Below are 10000 nucleotides of genomic sequence, written 5' to 3'. Positions count from 1 at the left end.
AATATATAATATGAACTTGAAACAAAAAACTGTCATACATTGATTTTTTGTTGTTGTTGTAAAAACTGTTATATCAGCTTGCAATAAAGGTATATACACATACTGTATTAAAATATAAAAGTACATAACATTTTTTTACACAAATCAATTTTATAGGCTAAGAGTTATCCTACCTCATCTCATTTCAAAGCCCAGAACTATCTAAGGTATACTACCACTCCCCAGGATGCCATAATTCATTATACATAATATTTTGCCACTTCCAGTGGTGCTTCTGACCTTAATGATATCCCTATCAATTATTATTCATCCATTCATTCATGGTGACAGCAGCGGTAGACCAGCCTATGAACAAACAATCCATGGGGTTGGCGAGGTAGAGGAATCCTAGATGTTGTCTGTAGAGGACACTCTAACCTTCAGGTCAGACTTTGGACTACCCAGGATATCTGGTAAATCAAGACCTGTAGTTGTGGTTGAAGCATGGGGAGGTAGCTTCCATGGCCTCTTCATCCAAATAATGTAAGGGAGAGCCTTCTGCTTTACTATTCTGATCTCACCTATTGTTATGAAAGGAGGGATAGACAGTAATTTAGTCCTCAGTAGGTAACCTCCATACAGACCACAAATACCTCTGCTATCTATTACATCAGGTACTGTACTCTCTACTTCTCTCTCTAAAAGCAGCAAGATTTTTACCTGCCTCGAAAAAAAAGCATAAATGGTAGTTCCTATCAGGCAACTGCAGATAAAGAAAAAACGAATATGAATATATATATATATATATATATATATATATATATATATATATATATATATATATATATATATATATATATATATATATATATATATATATATACATATACATACCTACCTTTAAATGTATAAGAGAAAATTTTAGAAACCACTTAATTTTAAACGAGTTCTTGCAAATTAACTAGTTTTACCTATTCGGCATAACATTACTTACACGCGCGCGCGCGCACACATATACACATACACACACACACACACACACACACACACACACACACACACACACACACACACACACAGATGACGTGAAGTTGATGAGAAGAATTAAATCGGACGAGGATGAGGCAGGACTGCAAAGAGACCTGGAGAGGCTGGACATGTGGTCCAGTAACTGGCTCCTCGAATTCAATCCAGCCAAATGCAAAGTCATGAAGATTGGGGAGGGGCAAAGAAGACCGCAGACAGAATATAGGCTAGGTGGACAAAGACTACAGACCTCACTCAGGGAGAAAGACCTTGGGGTGACCATAACATAGAGTACATCACCGGAGGCACACATCAACCAAATAACCGCTGCAGCATACGGGCGCCTGGCAAACCTGAGAATAGCGTTCCGATACCTCAATAAGGAATCGTTCAAGACACTGTACACTGTGTATGTTAGGCCCATACTGGAGTATGCAGCACCAGTCTGGAACCCACACCTGGTCAAGCACGTCAAGAAGTTAGAGAAAGTACAAAGGTTTGCAACAAGGCTAGTCCCAGAGCTCAAGGGAATGTCGTACGAGGAAAGGTTAAGGGAAATCGGACTGACGACACTGGAGGACAGAAGGGTCAGGGGAGACATGATAACGACATACAAGATACTGCGGGGAATAGACAAGGTGGACAGAGATAGGATGTTCCAGAGAGGGGACACAGGGACAAGGGGTCACAACTGGAAGCTGAAGACTCAGACGAGTCACAGGGACGTTGTGAGACCTCTACCCACTCTACCGGAGGTATCCCAGCGAGTGAGCACGTCCCCTGTATATCCCAGTGCTTAACAAGCTAGGGAATAGCATATGAAGGTACAAATAAAAATGGGAACTATGGCTATAGTTTACTTAATAACATAAAAGGGCTAGAATACAACATCTCCTGATGGAAATTTACACAATATAACAATTGACCTATGAGACTTATTACCAGGGGGAAGGGTAGATGTTATCAGTAACACGGACTAGTACTCACTCTTAATTCACCGACCAGCTGACCCGAGGTTCCCAATGCGTGGTCTACTACACACGCGGCTGTCCAGAGCTCTCGCTCGACGGACCTGTCACCAACAACCTCCTTGCCCCGCTCTTCCCTGGGCTTATATCGTAGTCAAAGTACCCCCCTCCCCAATGTTGTATGTACCACGTGTACGACCTGACGCCTAGGTCTGAGGCGTCAAGAACAAAAGACCTCAGACGTGGGCGTGGCTACAGACGCCTGCCAAGGCAAGGTGTGACCATATAATTGGTCAAATTAGGTCTCCCCAGAGACCTCACAAGCCCAGCTGGACTACATCACATCCCCCTTTCTCCCCCAGTTTAAAATATCTGAGAACTAGGACAATTTGTCCTAGTTATTAGACTATTTTAATCCTAACCCCTTAAATCTATTACAATACAATAGCAAATAATATGAATTCACACAGATCAGTAGGTTTAATAAATTCTAGCACAGGAAACGAATAACAATGACTCTGGTGCGAAACCTCCTTATCCGTCATGTCTCCTTAAAACTAAATATCGGGCTCCAGTGCCTTCCTGTACTCTACTAGAAATAAACTAGCTCCTGTAGTCACCCTCGCTAATTAACCATTGAGCCAAACCTCGTAAGGTTTTCCTGGCGTAGAAAACAGCTCCAGCGGGTATTATTCCTTCAAGTACTTGCAACTGAACCATTACACGACCACAATGTCGCATTTTCCTTGCACCGTACCGTGACCATTCATGACAAGGCAGGAATCGCAACCAGGACCAATCATTATCCCATTTCTAGGAACTAAAAGAAAACCTCCCATCCCTCACATAAAGGAATCCTCTTCTGACGGCGAGCCGATTGGTGTTTACAGTTCTCCACCTGAAAAGAAAATACATCCTATCTCTACTGTGATCCCTCCCGGCAAGGAGCTAGCTCACATAATATACAACACATTATTGTCCCAACAGCTGACATAACATAGGGCATCCCCTAGCAGTAGAGATACCATACTAATACCACTCTAATCATCATTTCCCAAGCTTCACTGGCTAGTAGTGAATGACACGGTTGGCTTGACTTGGGGCCATGCTATTGACCCAGGGAGAAGCTCTCTCCAAATCCTTGGGCAGAAATATGAAGGGGTCGACGGAGGAGGACATAGGGCCATTGCAGTATTCTTGTCATCTCACCTCCAGATCTGTCTACTGCTTCTACTAGAAGAGGGGTTAGCCAGAGCTTCTGGCCGACCCTAGCACTTCCTAAATTGGGCCATGTCTCATTGTGTGGACTTCATTGGCGTTTAGGAACGCTCATGCGGGTCCCTCTCGTTGAAAGCACAGCATCTGGGAACTTCACGACTCAGCAAGCAGCTTATCTTCACCACGACAATACTCCTCAGGCACCAAGGCCACCCTTCATCCGTCCAGCCTCACCCGTCAACTTCCACCTCTTGCATGGTGGTGGCACGAGAGCTGGCTACCGCTTTTCCTCAAGTCTCCCAGGTCTAATAATAGCCCTTTTGCTGGACCCAAACTGACTTCTTGGCACTTCTGCGTCTCCATCACTCCAGGCCAAATAGATTCCTGGAGTCTCCTTGGCAGATCCTGGCAACATCTCCACATCTCCTGTGAATAATAGTAGACGGCAGTATTGTTCTACAGGTGACTGGGGCTTATTGTTGGTGGGCAGGTCTCTAGAGTATTGAGCCGACCTGAGGGCGAGGCGAGTGGTCAGCTCCTTCCCTCAGGGTCCCATTTACTCACAACACTCCCTCCCTCCAGCAATAATTCCCTTACAAATTTCGTCTATACATTCTTGACCTTGTATTCATACCAACATTTTCCTCTACCAGCTGATGTAACCTATCTTCCTCATATACCTCGTCATTTACAGTCCTTTCATCCACCACATTAACATTAGGCATTACTATTTCCTCCTCAGACCAGAATGGCTTTAGTTTATTACAATGAACAATCCTCTCACTCTGGTCCTCAAACAACCCTTTAACCTTCACATTTACTGGTCCCATTTTCTCTAAGATGCGGTAAGGACCTTTCCACCTTGGACCGAGGGACCTACTCTGTTGAGGGGTTACTTCATCTTTATATACCATTACTAGGTTACCTTCCTTAAGTTTAAGAGGCTTCACTTGCCTGTCATAGTAGTGAGCATATTTTTCCTGCGCTCTACCAGATGCCTGGGCGGCAGTTCGCCAAGCAGTTCTCATTTTTGTTAGGACTTCTGAAGGATAGTCCTCACCGTATCTGACAACTGCTTGGTTCACCAAGCCTGCTGCAAAATGACAGTCATGCCCTGTAAATAGGAATAATGGTTGTGTCCCTATTGATTTGTGAATAGCGGTGTTTAAAGCAAATTGAACATATGGTATATATTTATCCCATTGTAATGGTTCTTTCTCTGAGAGAATGGCCAGTGTATTTTTGACTACTTGGTTCGTTCTCTCCACCATACCATTCGCCTGTGGATGATAAGCTGTCGTGAATGCTGTCATTATTTCTAAGGTGTTACAAACCTCTGCAAATACCTTGCTTTTAAACTCTGAACCTTGATCTGTTACTAATTCTCTAGGAGGTCCAAATATTGCTACGAATCTATCAAGGAGCGCCTCTGCAACAGTCTGTGGGTCTTTCTTAGGGATGGGTACAAGTGTTGTATACCGTGACAGATGGTCCACCAGCACAAGAACATACCTATTGCCTGAATAACTATTATGTAAGTCAATAAGATCTGCACCAACCCGGTCCAACGGCTCCTTAATCTCGGGAAAAGCTTGCAATTCCACATTAACCTGAGGGTTACCTTTCCTCCTTTGGCAATTACCACAACATTTTACATATTCGGTTACATAATTCAGGAGACCAGGAAAGTAGAACATTTCTTTGGCCCTCTTATAAGTCCTAAAAACACCTGGATGGCCAGCCATCTTGGATGAGTGTGCAAGCTTCAGAGCGGCCTTCCTGAGGACATTGGGTATTACTACCTGCTGTACTGAACGATCGTTCAGCTCCGTAATCCTATGTAGCACACCGTCTTTCATCTCGAATTCATCAATAGGGCGGCTTGGCTTGTGGCACGGGAGCTTCTCTCCCTCCAAATACTCAATTATCTCCTTCCACCTGTTCTCTTCCAGTTGGTACTCTCTTAATTTTTCATTGTTCACATTCTCAATATTAACATTTACATTTATTGCTGCTACATTCCTACTCAATACGTCTGGTACATGGTGTGAGGCTCCGGGCTTATAAAGAATCTGGTACGAGTGTGCTGACAGTTCGTAACCCCATCTAGACATCCTAGGACAGCGAGTTTTCTTTTTAAATATGTGCACCAATGCCCTGTGATCTGTTATTATTTTAAAATGGCGCTGAAATACATACGGTTCAAAGTATCTCACACTTTCTACCACTGCCAAGGCTTCTTTATCAGTGATGGCATACCTGACTTCCGGTCCTTTAATCTTTCTGCTAAAATACGCTACTGGGTGTGGGTTATTTTCCTTGTCTCTTTGCATTAGGCAACCTCCTATTGCAACTGCTGAAGCGTCTGTATGTATCTCAAACTCTCTGGAAAAATCAGGAACCACTAATACCGGCTCACTTGTAAGCTCAGCCTTTAATTTTTCGTGAGCCAACTCATGTTCTTCTTTCCATACAAACTTAGCTTTCTTCTTAGTTAGATCTGTCAGTGGTGCTGCTAGCTCTGCAAAACCCTTAATATGTCTTCTAAAGTATCCTGCTGCACCTAGGAACCTCCTGACTTCCCTTGCTGTTCTAGGTCTTGGCATTTCAGATATTGCCTTACACTTATCAGGGTCAGGGCGAATCCCTTCAGGGCTTACCTGAAAGCCTAGAAATTTAAAGCTAGTGGCTGCTATTATACATTTCTTTGCATTCAACTTAAATCCTGCTTTATCCAGTAGTTTTAGTGTCTCCACAAGGTTGTCTACATGTTCTGGAAATGACCGGGAGTAGACTACCACATCATCAAGATATGCCAGTGAGTGTCTACCCAACACAGGGCTGAGGATGAAGTTTATAGCTCTTTGGAAGCTAGAGGGCGCGGTTTTTAACCCGTAGGGCATTCGTTTAAATTGGTATAATCTGACCCCATCTGAGAATGCTGTCTTCTCTCTATCTTCTTCTGAAACGGGGATGGCCCAATAAGCTGACTTAGCGTCCAAAGTCGAAAAATACTTAGCTGTTCCAAATGAATCAAGAATTTCCTGGATTAGGGGCAAGGGATAACTATCAGCTATTGTTAATTCATTCACTTTCCTATAATCCACACAGAACCGATAAGAGTTATCTGGTTTCTTTACCAACACTACAGGTGAGAGCCACGGTGATGAACTCGGTTCAATTACATCGTTCTGGAGCATGGTATTACATTCCTCCCTTATTACTCTCTTAGCCTCTTCTGGGAGTCTCCATTGACGGGTTTGGACAGGTAAACTGTCACCTGTAGGTATAGTATGCTCAATCTGGGGCAGCAAGCCTATATCTCCTTCATCCATTGAAAACAACTTTGGAAAGTTCCTTAAAGCATTCTTTATTATTTCCTTCTCAGAACATTTTAAATGATTTAGATTTACATCATTAAATGTCTTTTCCCTTTTACTTTCGTTCTGGGTGGGAGCGGCAGGCGTCACTACCCTTTCTGGGAGTCTGGTATTAAGTGCTCCACATTGTTGACCTCGGCCAGGTAGCCTAACGGAGTCAGGTTCAAAAATTAAGTCTTTGGGGATAATCTCAGCTGATGTTAACCTTCTACCATTCTTGAATCTTAACGCTTTACTTGTCAGATTTATCACTGGTATTAAGATATGTCTTTTCTCAGAAACCTGGGCTAGATGATGAGGCACCAGGAAGGATTCTAGCTTCCCCGCTAATTGTAAGATACTTCCTGGCTCGACCTTCCTTCCCACTGAGCCTTTAATAAATTTGAATGTATTAGGTGGACATACCTGGTTATATAATACATGAACTGCATAATCTGCGTCTGCAGAGTTCACATTAGGTAACTGCGCTTCAAAAAGTGATTTAGATGGGGTTTTGAATAATTTATTACTCCTACTCATAGAAGCTACTATTGAGGGATGTTCTATGAATTTTATTGGAAAGGAAACCTCATCCAGTATCAGCCGACTGGTTCCCCTTCCTTTGCCATACGACAAGAGGAAGTCAAACCTTCTGAGAAAATCCATACCTAAGAGTAAGTCCCCTGGAAACCTTACTCCAGACACTACTAAACAAGCGTGAACTTTATAACTTTCACCCAGTTCAAAGTACAGGTCCGTTTGTCCCTCGACATTAATATCATTACCATTTACAGCAGTAATATCTCTCTTAGCTTTGCTTATTTTACAACCCCTCCAGTTATTACATACATCTCGCTTAATTATTGACACCTGACTTCCCGTATCAATGAAAGCTACCAATTTTTTTCCATTTACTCTTATTTTAATCATAGGTCTTTCATCTTTGGTAACAAGGTTATCAGACCTATCTTTCTTAACCTTGTACCTTCTTCTTTCGTTAGGAACGAAAATTAGGGCAGTTGGCCCTAATATGGCCAATCCCGCCACACTCCCAGCATTGATTAGTTCTCCGAGCATTCTGTTTATTACGCCCACCACCGCCTGTCCTGCGGTGCGGGGGTATATACTTCTTCTCATTATTGGTTGTCGCCACATATGGTGACTCAGGTGTTACTCTCTCTGAGGCAACAATTCTATCTCCCTTTCTGTCTCTACCATATTCGGACTCGAGAGACATGGCATATTGAACTAGTTCTTCGAAGGTTTTAATCGCTAGTACCATAGCAACTCTAGTTCTCATCCAGACTGGCAACCCTTCACAAAATACCTGCTTTTTATAAAGCTCCAGCTGTTCTGCATTATATTTTAAAGTTCCGTTCACATCTTCCACCCTGGACCATACCAGACAACTGAAGTCCCTTAGAGTGTGTCCTTCCTTCAGTTGCAATTGTTCCAGGTATCGATGGATATTTTCAACTGATACTGCCGTCTGGAACCTATATCTTATAGCATCCTTGAAATTACTCCAGTCCTTTACGTTAATAAATTGTGGGAGACTAAATATGGATGCTGTGTTATCTACAATTGCCCTGAATCCCAGTGAAACTTTCATTTTTTCATCAGATATATTAAGCAAAATGGCCTCAATATTTTTAATCCAAGCTTCTACTTTGATATTTCTTTCGATGGGATTCCTCGGCAAATCTTCTACATGAAATTTCGGCAAATTTTCTAAATATGGCCTATCAACAATTACTGTCCCACACATAGAGGTTCCAACACTACTATCTGGAGCTGATGCCCCAGATAAAATCTTTTGCTGAAGCATAGGGTTCGTTGGGACGTTGAGTGGCTTGGTTAGGGAAGGATTGACCTGGGAAGGCTGGAGGCTCAGAAGTTGGGGTTGGGTCGGGAGTCCCGGTATATTAGATAAGGACCCATTCGGGGAAATACTGAATGGTTCCCCAGCTGTAGTTACAAGTGTGGGTGTTTGGTTAGTATTTACAGGAACAGCATTGGGCAGGTGAACACCTGACACAGCAGGGGAAGCTATGGTTACTGAGGGGTTAGGTATACTAGTAACTGTAGAACCAGGCGCAGAAGTGGGAACCCTATAGGCAGCTACCCCAGGGACTTGGGGAGCAGGTACAACAATAGGGGATTGAGGGTTACTCATAACTTGAGCAATAACACTATGAAGCACAGAGTTAAGATAAGGATACATACTATAGTCAGCATTAACTGGGTTATTAAAATACGGAGGTATGGGGTTAGTAGCATCCCGGGTTGGTAAAGTTGATACTCCCGGGCTAACAGCAGTGGTAGATGTATTAGATACCACTGGGGCCATAGTATTCGTGGTACTACTGGGGGTCACCGTGGAACCTATATTCGTTCCTGAGCCTTGGACCTGGGGATGGTTTGTCCCTGACATATGTACCCCTGAAGTATTATTTATCACTGAAATCTCATTTTCTTGATTATTTATACCGTCACTAACATTAATCACTGAATCTTGCTGTGGAACCATGTTGCTAGACCCTTCACTTGAGCCTGGTGCGAGATCACTAACATTGACGTTAGCCTCTGCCATTCTGTTCACGAGGAACTTCACCTGTATCCTACTGGATCGTCTGATTGCACTATTTAACGTCTTGCTACGCAAATTATATTTGGTCATCACCCACCTGACAACCATAAGAGTAGGATTGTCCTGGTTTATTCTTAAGGTTACGGTCACAGTGAACGGTAAAACAAATGATAGGCGACACAAAGAAATTAATATTTGGTTTTGATAGCAAAAACCGACCAGTCGTAAAGCACGTGAGCCGCGTTTAATGATAAACGCTAAACCGCTGCCACCATGTGAGACCTCTACCCACTCTACCGGAGGTATCCCAGCGAGTGAGCACGTCCCCTGTATATCCCAGTGCTTAACAAGCTAGGGAATAGCATATGAAGGTACAAATAAAAATGGGAACTATGGCTATAGTTTACTTAATAACATAAAAGGGCTAGAATACAACATCTCCTGATGGAAATTTACACAATATAACAATTGACCTATGAGACTTATTACCAGGGGGAAGGGTAGATGTTATCAGTAACACGGACTAGTACTCACTCTTAATTCACCGACCAGCTGACCCGAGATTCCCAATGCGTGGTCTACTACACACGCGGCTGTCCAGAGCTCTCGCTCGACGGACCCGTCACCAACAACCTCCTTGCCCCGCTCTTCCCTGGGCTTATATCGTAGTCAAAGTACCCCCCTCCCCAATGGTGTATGTACCACGTGTACGACCTGACGCCTAGGTCTGAGGCGTCAAGAACAAAAGACCTCAGACGTGGGCGTGGCTACAGACGCCTGCCAAGGCAAGGTGTGACCATATAATTGGTCAAATTAGGTCTCCCCAGAGACCTCACAAGCCCAGCTGGACTACATCACAA

General features: G+C 43.4%; 1 protein-coding gene across 3 annotated transcripts in view; it reads right to left on the bottom strand.

Moving 5' to 3' along the window:
• Positions 1-10000, bottom strand: part of Hmgcr (HMG coenzyme A reductase) — a 116946-nt gene that overhangs the window by 41204 nt on the left and 65742 nt on the right. The gene's annotated exons all lie outside the window — the stretch shown is intronic.

This window comes from Cherax quadricarinatus, chromosome 68 (genome assembly GCF_038502225.1).
Source record: "Cherax quadricarinatus isolate ZL_2023a chromosome 68, ASM3850222v1, whole genome shotgun sequence".
Classification (NCBI taxonomy): domain Eukaryota; kingdom Metazoa; phylum Arthropoda; class Malacostraca; order Decapoda; family Parastacidae; genus Cherax; species Cherax quadricarinatus.
This window is presented reverse-complemented; position numbering and strand designations above follow the sequence as displayed.